This window comes from Elephantulus edwardii, unplaced genomic scaffold (assembly GCF_000299155.1).
Source record: "Elephantulus edwardii isolate Elephantulus edwardi_28Jun2011 unplaced genomic scaffold, EleEdw1.0 scaffold00202, whole genome shotgun sequence".
Taxonomy (NCBI): domain Eukaryota; kingdom Metazoa; phylum Chordata; class Mammalia; order Macroscelidea; family Macroscelididae; genus Elephantulus; species Elephantulus edwardii.
The window spans coordinates 679,911-699,603 of record NW_006399952.1 but is presented as its reverse complement, the minus strand read 5'-3'; the positions used below and the strand labels follow the sequence as shown (position 1 = coordinate 699,603).

The 19,693-nt window shown below is 39.7% G+C and overlaps 1 protein-coding gene across 1 annotated transcript in view; it reads left to right on the top strand.

The window, feature by feature from the left end:
• The window catches only part of ZFPM2 (zinc finger protein, FOG family member 2), a 608,205-nt gene that overhangs the window by 13,585 nt on the left and 574,927 nt on the right, over window positions 1-19,693 (top strand). The window lies entirely within an intron of this gene.

The window sequence follows — 19,693 nt, the reverse complement described above, 5'->3', positions numbered from 1 at the left end:
GCATGAACATTTCCTGTTTTAAAATTAAGTTTTTGAAGAACACGGTCTGGTCTTTTATCACCTTGCTGTTTTAGATTCTTCAGTGGGAGTCCTGGTCTCAGCCTTAAATTCGTAGCCACCTTAAATATCTAAACTGATTATCATGCCCTTTAATATCATCTGCGAGCTATTATTGAATCAGACCTTGAAACTTCAGGGGGGTGATGATTTCCATGAGCTGGCAGTCAGACGTACCTCCATCCTCTAGCCTTTTTACCAGTGCTCATACCAGTCGTGTGCCCTGTGACACTCTACATGGTAGGTGGAGTTTGGAACTTGCAATGACCACACAGTACTCAAAGGCTGTACTGACAGTCCAGTGGTTTATTATTAAGGAACAGGCTTCAGTTTGCAATCAGGATCAACAGGCTATAAATTGGCTGGGAATCAGCATGTAGGTAAAGTCTGGAAGGTCCCTTGAGTGCATCATGGTCTCTCAGTGCCTCTGGGCTGTGCATGCAGACAAGCTCTTTCCTCTCTTGTGCACATCTCTTAGCCATGCAGGGCTCTTCTGAACCTCCTTAGAATAGATCTTTGGGTGCATTTAGGACATACATCTTGGTCTTCTCAATACAGACCTCTTTGCCTTTTGTCTTCTTGCCATTGACCTCTGTACTGCTAAGTAACCCAGGACATCATGCTTGGGAGGGTGGAGGGACAGCACAGGAGAGGTAGATCCTCAATGAGGTGGATTGGTTCCATGACTGGGGTAATGGGGATGGGTGTCTCAGAGACAATAAGAAGACTGGCATGGGATAGAGCAGGGTTTAGGGATGTTGTACATAGGGTCTCTATGAGTCACAGGCGACTCAACGGCACATAACAACAACAACAACTACAACAACAACATCAACCACCAGCCGTGGCAGTCCACGGGAGGGTGGCTATGAATTGGAATTGACTTGATGACAGTGAGTCTAGCCACTATAGCAGTTCTCTTCAGTTCTGCTAGTTCTGTGCCAACTTCTTGTTGTTAGGTGCCATCAAGTGGACTACAACTCAGAGCAACCCTGTGAACAACAGTTCCGAATCTTGCCCTACCCTGCACCAGCCTTATGGTCTCTGCCGTACGCCAGCACATTATTATAGTGACTCTGTCAGTCCATCTTGTTGAGGGTCTAACTTTGTTATCGAACACTCCACCTTTCTAGGTTGATGCCTTTTTCCAAGGATGGGCCTTTCCTGAAAACATGCCTAATGTATGGGAGACAAAGTTTGACCTTTGCCTTTAAGAAGAACCTTGGTGGCTTCTAAATGTATGTGATTGGGCTTTTGGTAGTGTGTGGGGATGTTTCGTATTCTTCAGTGCCCCATTTCAAAGGATTTGGTTCTTCTTCTGTCATCGTTACTTATTGTACATACAAAGCAATTGAAAGTACCATGACTTGGATCAGGCTCCTTAGTCTTTAAACATCATTACTCTGTAGCACTTTGAGAGACCCTTGTTGACAAATTTCCCTAGGGCAACAGGATTTGATTTCTGCACTGCTGCTTCCATGACTGTTAATTGTGGAACCAAATAAAAATAAACTCTTTGGCAACTTCAGTCTTTTCTCCACAAATCATAATGTTGTCTATTGGTCCAGTGGTGAGAATTTTTGTTTTCTTGATGTTGAAATGCAATCCATATTGAAATCTTGGCTCTTTTGCAGTAAGTGATTAAAGTTGTCTTCACTCTCTGTACACCAGGTTGTGTTACATGCTTAATGGAAGTCGTTGATGAATCTTCCTTCAATCCTAATATCATGTTTTTCTTTCTGTAATCCAGCTTCTTGAATAATTTGCTCAGCAGATAGGCTGAGCATCACAGCTTCTGTTTACACCACCATCTCATTCACAGGGCCCTTCCTGCCTGTCACTGCCAACTCTCGTGTATGACCCTTTCGGGATTTCTTGTTGTCTTCACTCTTCTATTCATTTCCCGGTATTAAAACTCCTTTAGAAGATTCCTCCCCCCTCCCTGGTCTCTTCTTCCTCTCCTCCTTGTCACTGTTGAATTTTGTCCTTCCTTTATTCTGAGACCTGTATGGGGTTTGCTGCATATGTGAGCAGATTCTTTGTCATTTTCAAAGCAAGTCCCTTCCTTCCAGGTCCTGAGTTGATCCATTCTGTCTAGGTAGGCCATGGTCACTTAATTTACTTCGCTAACTCTGGTATCTTAATTTGTATCAGTATATTGACCAGTTATTGCAAGATGTGCAGAATAGACCAGTCACAGTTTGGGCTGCAGCCCTGGCCAGAGAAAAATTTTCAAACCACCAAATTGTTAATAGCTAATTCAGCAAATATCAACAGACTTCAACAAAAGTAACAAACTTTATAGGGTAGAAAACTAGTAGTACACAGGTAACATGTCAAGTCTTAGAGCAGGGAAGATTCTCACGAGCGTTTTTCCTCTCAATGAATTAAAGCAAGAGACCACATAAGAAACTCATTTCACCATACCAAGCGTCTCATCCCTACGTCCCACCGCCCAGCCCAGTTCTCGTTCTGGCCTCTGTTAGCCACCATTCCTGACCCTTTCCTGTTCTTGGAATGCAAGCACCAGCTTTGAGTGTTCTTCCTCTTCATGCCCATGTGACTGTCTTCTTTCCAGTATTCAGGCTTCAGCAACCTTTCATGTCTTTCATGTTTTCTTCCCTTTCATTTGGCTTTTATTTATACTGTCAGCCTCGTTGCACTGATTCCCCCCACCCTTGAAAATATAATTTGTTTACTTGTAAATCAGATGTATCTCATTTGATCTCATGTCAATGGGTGTGTGCAGTTCTTGTTTGCTTCTGGATATCCACTTTAAGATTACTTGACACGTATTGAACACTCAAAGGCTATTTGCTGAATAAATGGATTTTAAAAATCGGTATAATTTTATGAAGTATTACTTTTAGCAAAGATTATTTTGTAATTTTTTACTATCCAAATGTTTTGATCTCCTGTTGTAAATCACACTTGCATTAACTTTAAGTAGTTTTTATTCATTCAGCAACACAAAGTACCTAGTAAGTTTCTTACATTAAGTCATAAGAAGAAGGAAATACAATAGCAAACAAGTATATATTCTCTTCCCCATAATTGTATATTAAATAATTAAAGAGAAAAGACACATGCATTATGAAGGTATATGTGTTTGCTGGAATTGTAGAATGAGATGGGTGTGTAGATGGCAAGGGTGAGTTAAGATAATAAGTTAGAATCTCATCTCTGATGAAGTCCCATTTCAGCTGGGTCTTGGAGGATGAGTACACTCTTCAATCATGATAAAAGAGAATTGCTTCCAGGCAGAACCAACAGCTTGGCCAAGAGCAGAGAGACATCAAAGAGCATGGCATTTTCAAATTCAAAAAAATAATTTTGAATGAAGATGAAAGTGGATGAGGAGGAGTGATAGACAGTGCTGCTTAAAAGCCAACTTGGGACAAGATCTCTACCCTCCCCCGAGATTGTACTTTGGATGCCATTTCTCAGTGCAAATTACCATTCACTGATTGATACCCATTTTGTTTTGCAACATTGGTTGCAACCTTCTCCTCCCCACCCCCCAATGTAACAGCGCTCCTTTCACTTACTACTTGGGTTTCCTGCCCCATTCTTCTTTTGGGCAAGTGCTACCCTTTTATTGATACCATACCTTTAAGGCCTTTGTGTACCATGATACAGAGCTTAAATCTCTAAGTGATTGGCAGTCACTACAATTATTTCTTTAAAACCAAAATTTGTTTAACATATTCTCAATTTGCTTGAAAATGAAAATACATAACCAAACTCTTAATTTGACAGTGGGAGAAGATCTGAAACTCAGGAGCTGATGGTGGGTTTCAGTTAATTCTAATTTTGTGAAATGTTACAATTATTAAGTTCATGCATTCAACCTTAGGCCCCTTGTATTACCCACTAACTTTTAGATACAGATTTAATAGCAACATTGTAGCTGATGGCCAAGACAATTACTCAGTGCTGCCAGTAGGTTAGTATGAATATTTTATTGAGGCTAGACAACACATGCACAAATAAATGAATAGCACAGTATCTTTTTAATTGAATCTGTTTGTGCTGAAGTCATGCAATTGTCTCTGCTAGTAGCTTACTTTTTATTCATAGGCATTAGCCTAGTTTTATAACTGAATGTTGTGAAGGGTAAATCTTTCATAGCAAAGAGAACGGAGTAGTTGTTGCTGAGGTTACCAGTCGCTGCAAGACAATTTGACAAAGATAAAAATGCTAGAGCACTAGTATAAGGCTTCCATTGTGAAGCACAGGTGTTACTTTCCTCCTGCCGCCATAGTAATGTTGCTGTTGGGTGCCCTGATGTTGGCTCCAGGGGAATGAACGTACGTCCGCTGTACTGGAGCCCATTGGTGCAGCCAGTGTGTCAGTCGTCTCTATAATGATTGCTGTTGTGACTGTTGTCACATTCTGTGATGGCAAAGAGGAGAGAGAGAAATAGTTGTATATTGGCATACATGAGCGCTCCAGGGCCTGTCCACAGGGAGTTGTGCTGCTGGCTTAAAGGTGGCACCTTTTTGGCTGTGTGAGTAGACAGTAAGTAGTTCCATATAAAAAAGATGGGCCATCTGCTCCCTTGCAATTCACAGCCTCAGAAACTCGTGGAGGGTCAGTTTTTGACATAACGATGCTAAGTGACTTTGACATATTGCTATATTGTTGTTGTTGTTGTGGACCAACGAGTTGGAACCGACCCATAGCTGACCCTCAGGTATGTTTGCAGAGGCAGTTAATTGCATGGAAGGAGATTACCCATCCTCCTGCAGAGCCGCTGGTGGCCTCGAAGCATGTGACTTAGGGATTGCAGTGCAACTTCTTGCCACTAGGCCACCAGAGCTCATGCATCCATATATTCAAATTTTAAAATTTTCATTTACCCTCAGCTGGGCGGTTGGGAAGATAGAAATGCTGTTAGGGGAATGGGAGCAAAGAAATGGAGAGAGAAAAACTTATAGAAACTATTATTAAAACTATATGCTAAATTCAGGCATTGATGTATGAGAAATAGCTATGATGGTATTTTTCCCCTCTGTGGATCCTAAATTTATATGTGAATATACCAAAAATGAGCACTCATTGGAGAGATTAAGGTCTGTTTTATTTTAGAGAGAGAAATAGCACAGAGAAAAAGGTTTTAAATACGCTGCCTTTTAAAGTATATAATTTCTCTCTTCTCCCAATAGGTCATGGCTATGCTATTAACCTCAGACTAATAGTGTATGATAGTTTAGTCTTAGATAAAAGATGTGTTCTTTACCATTGACTGTTGTGCTATTACAGGCCCTGTTATATAAAGAGAAGGGAATCTTCATGATGTTTTCCAAAATTTGGAAATTAAGTTCCATTGTGCCAATAACCGCTTCTCTTTCATTCAGAGCCCATATTCTCAATGATTTTAAGGTGCTCTTACTTCTTTTCTCTTAGATAAATGTATGCACATACATTCTCATTGGTTCTGGGTCAATTATCTTGCTCTTTTTCACACCTTAATGTTTCTATCATCTTGTAAATCTTTCTACTGTTTTGTGTGTTCTTGTGAGAAGCAGCAGCAGCAACTGCAAAAACCGACCCAGAGGCTGGTGTAGACAGAAGGTTGAGGTTTCAGTGGAATTCAAGAAGGAACTCCCCCGCCCCCCCCCAAAAAAAAAATCTTAGTATCTTCATTTAGTAACTCACTTAGTCTCACTGCTGTTGATTCGTAGCTGCCCCTCCATGGAGTTTCTGAGGCTGTAAACTGCAGGAGGAGAATCACCATCTTTCTCTCAAGGAGCTTTTGGTGGATTTGGACTTCCAGAGAGGTGCCATCTTTGGTTAGGAGCACACAACTCTCTATAGACTTTAATGAGCAGAGCTCCCTAATTAGTAAACACCACCAAAATAGCCACTGAAAATTATGACAGGGTGGAAAGAATATAAAATATTTTGTCAGGTAACTTACTGAAGAGCAATGATGTCATTCTGTCGACTGAGGTACGCCTGATCCAGAACATAGTCATCACAATTACCTATTATGCGTGAGAAAGCGGGACAGTGACTAGGAAGGATAGAAGGAGAATTTATACTTTTGAGCTTTAATGCTGGAGAAGAGTATTAAATACACCATGGACTGCTAGGAGAACAAACAGATTCATCCTAGAGAGGATGAAACTAGGCTGCTCCTTGGAGGCAAGGATTCTGACGCTCCATCTGACATACTTTGGACATGTTGCAAGGAAAGACTGGCTCTTGGAGAGGGACATTGTGCTTGGGATGGTGGAGGGACAGCACAAGCGAGGAGGACCCTCAGTGAGATTCAGTGACTGGGGTAGTGGGTGTGCGTGTGTCAGAGATAATAAGGTTGGCTCAGGATAGAGCAGGATTCAGAACAGTTATACATAGGGTCACTATGCATCTCAGGTGACTTGATAACACGTACCGGCTTTAAAGACATGGACACACTGTAGGGTTAGACATAGCATATGATATTGGGGACGGTTATAATTGGAAAGCTGATACGTTCTTGAGTCTCTCATGAGAAAGAACTTAAAACCAAGAAATATTAACACATCTTTACGATCGCTTATAATTTTCTAGAATTTTAAGTCTTGTTAGCACACATGACCAACAGATCATTCTTGGCTTTTTCATTCTTATGGATTGTGAATTACTTAAGTTGCCTGCGTTTTTGCATTTTTCATTGTGAATTTGGACAGAGGTACTGTGATAGTGCATGGCATAATAGAGTTAAATTTACCTAATTAGTGACATTATGCCCTGAAATGATACAAATAGTGAACTGTACCAAAACCAAAACAAATACTTGAGTAGGTCTCCTGGGATATATTCCACCATCTCCATAGTTCCAGAGCCCAAGTGGCTCTAGCCCCTTGCTTCTGTGTAGCCTGCTCATGTTCCAGCCGTCAAGTGTTGAAAAGCCACAAGTGGTTTTCATGATGATAAAGTCAGTGGTTGGTACTAAAAATAGACTCATGACAAGCCTAGGAGAAGACATGATTGAAGATGGTCAAGTTGAAACTACTGTTCAGAATACTATGTAGAACTTTGAGGATAACCAGTTTCTGGAAGTAAAGAGTCATCAGAATTATTGAAGCCTTTGATAATCATTTTTTGAATTGAGTGGGGCTGCTGTGTACAATGTACTGCTTCTCCTCAGATGCCTAGTTTTGTTGTTTTGTTTTTGGTTGTTGTTTCTGTTGTTATGTGCCATCAAGTCAAGTCCGACTGGCACAGAAGACTGCCTTCTCCAGCGGAGCATCTGGGGGATTCCAACTGTGTGCCTTTGGGATTGCAGCACAGCTTCATGCCACTAGGCCACCAGAGCTCCCTTCTCAGATGCCTAGTTAATATGTTACTCGAGAGATCTGAATGTCCTAAGAGTGTTTCAAGGGAACTGCTTAGATATGAAGGTGCAGGTAAATTTAACTTCAAGACTCAAGGGGCAGTGGTTGCGGCAATGGTCCTTGAGGGTATGTGTGGCACAAAGGTGTGTATTTATAAATAAACTGATTTATACGGTCACTTGAGAGTGGGAGTATGGTATAGTGTCTCAGAACCTTGGAGCTGAACATCAGGGCTCAAATTCACTAACTCTTCGTGGTGTGTCCTTGAGAAAAAAAATTACTTGGTTTCGGTGAATAGATTATTAAAGAAACCTCTATTGAGGGTTGTTGTGAGGATTAAATGAATTAATGCTCAAAGAACTTAATACAGTATGAGGAATACAGTAATAACACCTTCTTTCCTTTCTTACTGACATTTTTAAGGTTAAATCTCTGAAAAGAAAGAATTGTTTATATTGAAAAACCACCCCAAGTATCTAAAATATACCTTAACGATGTTTGGTTTATATATTCAATAAGACAATATTGAAATGAAATATTTCTCATTGTTAATGCTCTTCTGGTTGAAGGGATTCATATACAAAAATAGAGATCTTGTTCATTATGCTGAATAACTCAAACTTTTGCTCAGAAAATCCTGAAGTAGTTTTTAAATAATAAGTATTTTAGTCCTTAAAAATAACATTACCAAGTTTCATTGGGATTGATATTGAAGGTAAAATAGAAGGTGCTCACACAATTCCACAACCAAAAGCAGTTTGAGAAATGAGGAAATTTGTTACAAGTTTGGTGTGGTTTTTTTGTATCACCGTTTTGATAGTAGCTAACAGGATGTGCCTTGGGTGTGATAGCCATTGCTATAAAAAGTGAGTATTCAGTTTGTTGTTGTTGTTGTGTTTTTCCTGGACAGGCCTGGAGTTAACGCTTGGGATTCGTTTAGAAAGATACTTAGTAAAGCAATCAGAAAAAAAAATCACTGAAGACAGTGGTTGGTTAAAACACGTTTGCATGACCTGAACACATAGTTGTTGTGTCTCTAAATCCCAGACATACTTTATTAGGACAATCCAGCTGGTTTGCTATTTCTATCTCCTCATTATCAACACGTTATACTATGGCCTCTTCCCCCTCACTTCCAATGCCAAGAATTTGGCAGAGACACCATGTTAGCAAGTCAGAGGACGAGGGGGTGGGGAAAGACAGGAGCAGCTCACATTGCTGCACGAGGAGGGAAGCACGTTTCTAAACATTTTGGTATGGGGGGTGGTGGAATTTGATACAGGACCATTTTTGTTTCTTTACTTGGAAGGTTTGAGGAAATTTAGAACTTCATGAATTACTAGAACTTTGTTAAAAAAAATATGTTACTAACAGTCTGTACTTTTAATAGATTCTGATAGTAAATCCCAAATTTATGAAAACCTTTGTTTTTTTCCCTTTTCTACATATTCCTGTTTTGTGTTTGTTTGTTTTTTTAAGGTCAAAAACGTTTACATTGTCAAAACCAGTTCCATAACTGAATGCCGTACATCATGTAACCTTTTATTATTTTGTGAATGATCTTATTAAACAGACAGATGATACCTATTTTATCAGAGCAAAAAGAATACAGACGTGAGATTCTTAGTTTTTATTGCAGAATGCTAAAATGGAAAACAAACAGATAAAGGACTTCCCGGGCAGTTTCATAAGATTTACAATTTTGTGAATTAGTTAAGATCTTGGCAAGTTAGGACTTTTGCAGAAATGCATACTCTCAAATTTCTAATGTTTACCAAATGATGTTTCCTAATGTGGTCATTTCTTACAGGGAATGACTTAATAAAATATTTTCTGTACCTTGCTAGAAAATTTGAAAAGATTTTAAACGTGACTACATCTTTTTGCAAACCTTGTACTCCTTCTGAAAAGTATTTTTTAGTGTGCTGTGCTGCATGTTTTGAACATGTTGCTTTAAACATTAAGAAGAAAAATAGAATCCTCAAGGATGGGATGGTGCAGGTGGGAAAAAAATCTGTTGAGTGTACGTTGTCTTAGGTTATGATAAAAATTATTTGAAATGTCTAAGTATATTTTGCATAAAACATGAATTTTGGGTTCAGAGCAGCCGAAATATATTTTCCTTATTTCATGTTATCATACAATATTAGGTTTTAAAAGGTAAAGGGCCATCTTATCTGTGCATAATGATATTTTTTATAAAGCAGTTACGTTATGATCACTTCTCTACATATTGGAAGTAAATACCTGAAGATATGTTTTGCCTCCTACACGTGGTGGCCTAATGGTAAGAAACTGCCCTGTAATCCTGAAGAAATGCAGTTCGAATCTATCACAGGAGAAAGATGGGCAATCTCCCCCTTTGCAATTAACTGCCTCTGAAAACCTGCTGAAGGGTCTGTTATGGTCATTTCTGATTCAGAATCATACAACAAGAAGTTTATAAATGTGTGTGTGTACAGTTCATTGCTGTCTAGTCAGGACCTACTCATAGCTGACCCTCCACAGGTTTTTAGAGGCTGTCAATTGCCTGGAAGGACAGAATCTGTCTTTCTCCCATGGGGGAGCTGTTGGATTCCAACCACCTGCCTTTGGATTGCCAGTGCACTGCCATACTCACTTGGCCACCACAGCTCTCCATAAATCACAACACTCTATTTGATTCTTAGGGATGTCCCAGTAATAATTTAAAGAATCTGGTAGGCAGCAAATATCAATGCATTATCATCATTGGAAAGTTAATTTAAAAAATTGCTGCTAAGAGTTCATTTTTGTATAGTGTTTTCTATAGTATTCCTCCCCCACCCCCGCATGGATTTCCTTTCTATATTAATCTCTTAGATGCTTTCTGTTTAATCTTTATTAGCTTCTCTAGAATACAGGAGTGGATTTGCTTTTAAAAACTAACTGATGTAAACATAGTAATAAGGCCGCAGGGTGTTCTGGTGGCAAGAAGCCGCGCTTCAAACCCAAAAGCACGTGGTTCAAATCTGTGAGCTGTTTTGTGGGAGAGACATGGTCATCTCCTCCTGTGTGGACTTACGGCCTCTGAAACCCCACTGGAGGGTCAGTTATGAGTCAGTTCTGACTCAGTGACACACACCACCACCACCACCACCACTAAAAGTAAGGCACACACAGGAATACAAGAATGAAGCCAGGAGTGAAAAAAAAAAATGTACCTCATAGCTTTTTTTTTATTAAAAAAAAAAAACAAAACCAAAAAATAAACCAAACTGGAAAAAGAAAACTTTATATCATCCAATGCTTGTATTTGTGCCATTAGTACAGAAGTGATTTTTTTTTTTAAATCATCTTCTAAACCTTGTTGAGAACCCTAGTAGGTTTTCATGACCTGAGAGAAATGGAGCACTGCCTTTACGGGTCTTATTTTAAGGTTGGGGTAATGGTGGCTATGTGGACAAGACAGTGAACTGGCTTTGCACTGAGTAGAGGAAGAAGAATGCAAATGAAAAGAGAAATGGTTTATTCACAAATTAAAGAAACAAATTGTTCCCTTGGGTGGCTCCTTAATTGATGAAGAGCAAATAAGTAGGGTACAGTTAACGAGGCAAGCAGAGAGGGGGCAGGCAGATCTCTCAGGGCCGGGGTTAGAACCTCGGGCTTTCAAAGTGTGAGGGATTTGTAAATGAAACTACTGTGTTACTGTCAGCATTAATATGTGGATAAAAATCTGTGTTTTCGAAGCTCTTACAGCAGTTTTTTCTGTATCCCTTTTTTATTTTTAAAAGTAGTTTTATGTTATTTCTGTACTATTAACATTCTACACTTATGACATTTCTGCCCCCTCACTACTGACACCGAACAATGGAACTGTTTCAATTAAGCAACAGAACATCAGCCCCTGGCATCTTATTCTGTTGTTCCATCTTTTTTGCTAGGGAGAATTCATTTGTTTCTTAATTAAGAAAAACACCAATAGCATGAAAAATCTGCTTATGGTACCTGAATGATAATTAGGAAAAAGGTAAAAAAAAAAAGCACACACACACACATACACACACATTCCAATAGCAGCCCAAATGAACTTGAGCTGATAAAAATGCACTGAACTACTCCTGCATAAATGGAGGCCGAGAGAAGTGTACAGTCATTATGGCTAAGACAATATGCAAACTATCTTCAAAGAAATCAAATTGCTAGAGTGTTTTCATTTGCATGTATTAACTATTAACATAATGAGGAGAAGTGACATTGGACCCGGATTGTGTGTCTGTTGGGATTGATAACTCTACTGCATCTGCACACAGACGCCCCAAAATCACGCTCATGGTTACATCCGAGTTGAACTCGGCAGTGTGGGCTGAAATGAAGAACCTGGAGCTTGGAGAAGCTGCTGAGCTAACGCAGGGTAGACATCTCCCTCATTCATACTGTCTCATCCAGTCCCGGTCTGCTGCTTTCCCTCTCATTTATTCTCTCGCTTTTATTTTTAAATCATGATGTTTTGGTTGTTGTGCAGGCTACTCATAGCGACCCTATGAACGAAAGAACTGAACACTTGTGTAACTTTCATCCTCTCTCCAGGTTCATAAGGTTTCTGGAGGCAAGCTGTTTCAGAAGTCAATGTCACTCCTGCTTCCAAGCTTGTTTTAATCAGGGAAGCTCCACCAAATACTGTCCACTATGGGTAACCATTAACACATTTGATACATCAGTGTCACAGTTCTCAGCTTCACAGTTACCTCTGTAGGACAATTGGACACACCAGGGCAAAACGACCTAGAAGAATGTTTGAACAAAAACAATGAAAAACAGGTCCGAGGGCTGCGGATTAGAAGTCACCCACCTTTGGTTTGGTAGCATCACTACACTAGGGCCAACTGATCTCTCTCTATGTTGGTGTTACTGTTGTTAAGAGCCATCGAGTCGTAGGCGACTCATAGTGATGCTTTGGTGCATGAACTTATTTTGGGTTTTAACTCAGTGCCACCGAGTGAGATCCAATGCCTAGCAGTCTCCATCAGGTTTCCAAGGCTGTAAATGACAGTGGGAGGAGGTTGCCTGTCTTTCTCCCTTGGAGCAGCTGGTGGATTTCAGTTGCTGGCAACAGGGCCTTTTGGTTGACTGTGCTGCACACTTCAGACTATACAGTTGGAGGTCCCAAGTTGAGTTTTTGAGGAGCTGAATTCTCATGAGATTTCTTGAGAATGGATACTTAAAAAGAATATTTTAAACAACCATGGGGTTAATGTAAATAAAATCTGTTCCTGGATTCGAATATTAGTTTCTTGACTTGTTCATTAAAAACCAAAAAGATGTGACATTTACTAACTCCTCTTATGGCCCCTATCTTACGTGAGTGGTGTTGTTTTAGGCCCCCCCCCCCTCCCTTGGAGAGAGTCCTTGGGAGAAATGAAGGAGTTGTTGTAAAGAAGCTCTCTGTCGTTTATATAACCTTGAGAAGACTCACTGATTTATCTTCCCTGAACATAGACCAGAGGGAGTCTGCTTCCACCAGGATTTATAGCCTGAGAGACCTTGTGTGTTACTTCTGTTCTACCCCAAAGGGTCATTATGCATTGGGTCCAGGATGTTGGATAAAATGGACATGGATGACTGCTGATACATCCTAATGTAACAGCCATTGAGACTAACAATTTGTTATATTTTTTTAAACTTGGGAGAAATTGAATAACTATCACTTAGATATGACTGCTGCAGGGGGCTCTTGTGTGTCCGAAAGTGTGAGGATGGCACAAGACAGAACAGGGTTCATATCTGATGTTCCTAAGGTCACTATGAGTCGTACTCAACTTGAGGGCACCTAACAACAACAGCAACAACAAGGAACCTCTTCAGAACAACTAGAATGCTTCATTTCCTCTTGAGTCATGACACTTATCACACAGTGGGATGACTTTTGTCATCTCGTGCAGATGATAAACCCTGGCAGCTACATAAACATTTGACTCATTTTTAGAAGAGGAAGTCAGGTGCATTGCTTGACTTTATCATTCATTGACTTTATCATTCCCGCAGCAATGTCTCCAGAATCAGAATCTTGCTGTTTGGAGTTGGAGTTAAGTTATTCCCAGCTCGGGGCCACACACATAAAATGAATAAAGGACACACAGTTGTGCACCAGCTTCAGACTCTTGATATGTTGAGTGTGTGTGTATATCCACTGCTTAAATACAGATCATTGAGGAGATTCTTCACATTCTCTGTCCCTTTACTTCACCAAACATGAGGATCTTCTTCGTCATTTTCTCTTGTCAGTGCATCCAAAATAAAGATGTCGAAGTCTCAAACACTATTGTGTGGTCCGTGTTTTCATTGGCTCCTTTTTAGAATGAAATGTCAGCTTTTCTTCTGAGTGTCTACAGCCTCCATTGAAACCTGTCCATGATGAATGACCCTCCTAATATTCAATATAACAAACCAGTGACATAACTTTCAGCATCTTAGCAACAGTGAAGTCACCATAGTGTGACAGACTTGACAGATGAGTAATGAAAAATCAGAAAACACCTTAACTTTATTTAAAGTCAATACATTTATTTAATGTGGTTTATGTTTTAAAAATGGTGGTGACATCTAGTGAAGGAATTTTAATTTTATTTTCTGTTACTCTATTTATTCTGTTAGAAAGAAAATGCTGTGATATTTCTGTGAGCCCAGTAGACATTGTTGTGGGTGTGGGGTTATTGGTACCCCATCAAGGTACAACCTCAGCTGTTAGAGAGCTTAACATTCTTGAGGTTGAATAGCAGGCCCGGAAATCCGTAAGTTATTAAAGCACTTTTGATTTCAGATGGATTAAAAGTTTTAAGGGAAATCAGTAATGTAACAGAGGAAGACTTTTGGGACTATAATACAATCATATGCCAGACAAAACTATTTTAAGTTGTTGGTGTTGTTAGGAGACAGTTAAGTGTAAAGAGTCTTGTGAAATTCATCAGAACTGTTAGGAAGTAGGAGAGGATAGATATTATTTCAAAAATTGTGCTCAGTTCTCTCCCTCCAATGTTTGCCTGATAGATTTACCTTTGTAAGTGAGTTTGTTCTTAGGTGCTGTTGAGTCAGTGGCAACTCTTTGGCTGAAATGCAGTGAATCACTACATGATGTGCAGGGATCCTGCCTGGTCCTGAGCCAACCTCACAACATGCGCTGTGCTTTTAAGCTTGTTGTTTGTTGCAATCACTGTGTCTGTTCATCTCATGAAGGGTTTTTCTCTTTCACTGACCTTCCACCTTTCCAAGCACGATGTCCTTTTTCAAGGACTAGCTCCACTTGATAACATACCTAAGAGTATACGAGACAAGTCTCAGTGTTCTGACCTCTGTCTTCATAGCACTCTGGCTGCATTTCTTCCAAGAACAGATTTCTTTGTGCTTTTGCCAGTCCGTGATATATGAAATAGTCTTTGCCAACACCACAGTTGGGAGGTATTAATTTTTGCTTTTCCTTATTCATTGTGATAGTTTCATACGCATGTGAAGCAATGGAAAATACTATAGCTTGTGTCAGGTACACCTTCGTTTTTAAATAGACAACCTTGCTTGTTAGTTCCTTGAAGAGATTCTTGGTTACAGTTTCTCCCCGTGCAGTACTTCATGTTATTTTTCTGATGCATGTTACCATCGATGTTGATTACTGACCTAAGTAAAAAGAAAATTCTTGGTTACTCCAGTCTTTTCTCCATTTATTGTGATACTGCTTATGGGTCTAGTTGTGAGGGGGTTTTGGTTTTTTTTGCCCTTTTTTTTATGTTGAGATGTAATCTGTACTGAAAGTGCTCTTAACCCACTTTCAGGAAGCATGACTCTTGACGAGTCTTCCTATCATCTTGATGCAACATTCTTTTTCATATAACCCAGCTTTTCAGATTAATTGTTCAGTATACATATTGAATGGTTTTCACAGGATGAAAAGATATAACTATGATATACACTGTTCCTGATTTTAAGCCATGTAGGATCTCCTTGTTTCAAGTAACTCCTTCTGGGTTAATGGACTGATTTCATGTGAGCATGTTCAAGTATTCTGGAATTCCATTTTTTTTTAAATTAAAATAAAATTTTTATTTTATACTGGTTTACTTACAAAGTCTGTGCATTGTTTTTCTCATGGGATCTTTCCCATTTCCTTCACCCATGCCTTTCTCCACCCATCAAATTGTGCCACCCTATGATTAACCACTCCCTCTCCCCCTCCTGTCCTCACCCCTCTTTTCCCATCCTCCATCCCTTGCTTGGATCCTCATACAAGTTCGACAATAATGTTCTTATATTGTATTTGTCCTTATGGGATTGAGTTAGTTCATGTAGTATAATGTTCTCTAGTCCCTCCCAAGTTAGGTAGTAATTTATAAAATCATTGCTTCTGCATGCTGCATAATATTCCATCGTGTGATTGTGCTATAATTTCTCAATCCATTCAGTTGTGGTTGAACATTTGGGCTGTTTCCATGTTCTTGCTATGGTGAATAATGCTGCTATGAACAGTGGTGTACAAGTCTCTGTTTGTGTCTCAGTTCCCATTTTCTTAGGATATATTCCAAGCGGTGAAATAGCTGGCTTTTTTTTTAAATTTCTATGTTCAGCTTTTTGAGGAAGTGTCAAACTGCCTTCCAGAGTGGTTGTACCATTTTACAGTTGCACCAACAATGTATGCGTTCCTATCTCTTCACATCCTCTCCTGCATTTATTGCTTGCTGTCCTGTTAAACTTTGCCACTGCCCCTGGAGTGAGATGGTATGTCATTGTGGTTTTGATTTGCATATTGCCAGTGATTTTGAGCATTTCTTCATGTGTCTGTTGACCATCTGAATATCTTCCTCTGTGAAATCTTTCCATGTCTTTGGCCCTTTTTGCAATTGTGTTATCAGTCTTTTTCAGTTTTATCCATAATTTATTATGACACACACAGTGTTTTTATAGTAAACAAAATACAAGTCAATATCTTTCTGACATTATCAGCTTTCAGTCAAGTTACATCTGATCAGCAGTGAAATCACTTGTTCCATATCCTCATCTATCCCAGCTTTAATTTCTGGAAGCTTCCCAAAGATATGTTGCTGTAACCATTTTTGAATAATCTTTACTAGGAATTTATATGTGTAATATTAATGATATTATAATTTCAACATTCTAACTCATTCTCTTTTGGAATGGATACAAACATGTATTTCATCCAGTCATTTGATCATGTCTTCCAAATTTTTTGTATAGTCAAGCATGTTTTCTCGGGGCCATTACTCTTTGGTGAAACACCGCAATTGATATTGCATCAGTTTTGAAACTTTATTTTTTATCTACTCCTCAGTGCAGACTGGACTTATTCTTTACTACCATTCATTCTTAAGCATATGCTACTTTCTTAAATAGTTTAGTTGTGAGTACTTGAGCAGAAGCCTGGGAAAAAATGTTGTGGACCATTCAGCTTTTTTTAACAAATTGTTTTCATCATAGTTCAAGGTTCTAGGGATCTTTACTTATTAAAGCTAAGCTAGATCATGGGATTCCATTCTGGAAAAGAGCCATACTCATAATTCTTTTATAAAATATAATTCTCCGCAAACAAAGTCTAGGACTCTCTTGAGTTTTCAGATATATTATTGATTTACATGGTATTTACATGAATATTTAGAACAAATAAGGACATAATGTAAAAACATGAATAATTAAATTAGTCTGTTAATTCTGTGCTATCATATCCTTTTAAAAATAGATATTTTAGATACATGTGAATATATATATGCATCTGTGGTCATCACACACACATCCTTTCTGACCATTTTTGTGGTAGATTAGTTAAATTAGTCAGGATGGATGGTGAAGAGATTGAAATTGTTCACAGCTATAGTTTGCTTGGCTCTGCAGTCAACACTCTTGGCCACCAGCAGCCAGGAAATTAAAAGATGTATTGCGATGGGAAAGACTGCTGTTAGGGACCTCTCCAAAGTACTGAAGAGCAATGGTGTCACTCTGAAGACTAATGTGCACCTGATAAAGGCCGTGGTCTTTGCAATCACTTGTTATGCATCAGAGAGCTGGACAATGACCAGGGAGGATAGAAGGAGAATTGATGCCTTGGAGCTGTGTTGCTGGAGAAGAGTATTGAATGCTAAGAAAACAAACAGGTTCATCTTGGAGAAGGTTAAACCGGGCTGCTCCTTGGACGCAAGGATTCTAAGGCTTCGTCTGACATACTCTGGACATGTTGCCAGGAGGGAGCTGTCGTTGGAGAAGGACGTCATGCTTGGGAGGGTGAAGGGACAGTGCGGGAGAGGAAGACCCTCTGTGACGTGGATTGATTCAGTGACTGGGGTAATTGGGGTAGGTGTGTCAGAGACAGTGAGATTGGCAAAGGATAGAGCAGAGTTTAGGGCTGTTGTACATAGGGTCACTGTGAGTCACAGGTGACTCGACAGCTTATAACAACTACAATATCAACCAAGGCACGTGGTTTGTATCTGCTAACTGCTCTGTTTATAGGTGACTTCTGCCTTCAATATGGATTGAGGGTCAGTGTCAAGAAGACAAAGATTCTCACCACTGGGCCAATTGGCAGCATCAGGATGGATGGTGAAAGAGATTGAGATTGTTCACAGCTTTAGTCTGCTTGGCTCCACAATCAACACTCTTGGCACCAGTAGCCAGGAAATTAAAAGACGTATTGCCATGGGAAAGTCTGCTGTTAGGGACCTCTCTAAAGTACTCAAGAGCAATGGTGTGTATCTGGAGACAAAAGTGCATCTGGTACAAGCCATGGTCATTGCAATCACTTGTTATGCATCAGAGAGTTGGACAATGATCAGGGAGGATAGAAGGAGAATTGATGCTTTTGAGCTTTGGTGTTGGAGAAGAGTGCTGAGGGTGCCATGGACTACTAAGAAAACAAACAGATTCATCCTGGAGAGGGTTAAACCGGGCTCCTTCTTGGAAGCAAGGATTCTGAGGCTTCGTCTGACATACTTTGGTCATGTTGTAAGGAGGGACAGGTCCTTGGAGAGGGACATCATGCTTGGGAGGGTGGAGGGCAGGTGCAGGAGGGGAAGGCCCCTTGGGAGATGGATTGATTCGGTGACTGGGGCAATTAGGATGAGTGTGTCGGTGACAGTGATATTGGCACAGGACAGAGCAGAGTTTAGAGCTGTTGTACATAGGGTCACTATGAGTCACAAGCGACTTGATGGCACACAACAACAACAACAAAAATAACTGTTCATTGGGAGAAAGATGGGCAGCTTCCTCTCCTGTGATTTACTGCTTATGGAAACCCACTGGAGGGTCAGCTATGAGTCGGATTCAGTTCAGCAACATATGGCAACAACATAGTCATAAGTTTCATGACCAGCTATGAAAATTTTACAGTTGAAAGTACTTTAATTCCAACTTAGTACCAATACTATCTGTGTATTCAGAACCCTGTGCCTCCTCGAGGCATTCAGATACTCATATAAAGCCCAGGGAAAAAAGTTCTTAGCTTATTTGGGAAGAACTTTTTCACCGATTATTCACCTAGAGATGTCTCAATGTGTTCCTAGAATTTGCCAGGAGCAGTAAGTGTAAGCCTCATCTCAGGGAGATAATGGGGGAAAAAGACCAAGAATTTTATGTTACTGAGGTAAGTGTCTAATTCCTTATAAAAAATGAATAGATGAGTTGACAGTGCTCTTTGAAGACATCTTCACACTCAAAGATAACTTACTGCTCTGTTTTTATGCATATGGCGATCAAAAAGAAATCTGTTTCATATTTAAGTGATATGTTAACCTTCCTGCCACATATGCCGGTTATTGTGTTAAAAGCTCCTTTGAGAAAGTCGAGTTGATGACCTGTGCTGAATCATTCATTCAGATTCATTCGCAAGGGTGAAGAGGTGTGAGTGGGTGTTGTCATATTCTCTTAAACATTGACTGAGGATTTGGAACTTTGAGGATAACTCCAGATGATTCTTTCTCTCAAAGGAGAGAGAACTGAGCAAGCCTGGATAATTTGAAGAGAAAAACAAAAGACTCAGAGTTGAAGAGAAAAGAAAGAAAAGGTGCTTAAATATTTTATAATTGCTAATAATGGAGTGTTAGTATTTTCATTAGGACTTTGTCTTCCTTACTTAAAGAAAAGACACTGAATAATAGAGTCACAAGGGAAGATGAAAACTCCCTAAAATGGGATTCGTAATTTCACAGAAGCCAAGAAAGGCTTAAGATACAAACTGCCAGATCATGGGTTGGACAATGGAAGATATTTTTCTGAAGGGACTTGGTAGATGAGAAGGATTATCCTGGTGGAGGGTGGAGCTGGGAAGCAAGTGGGTAATGGCACTGGGCTAAGGGTGG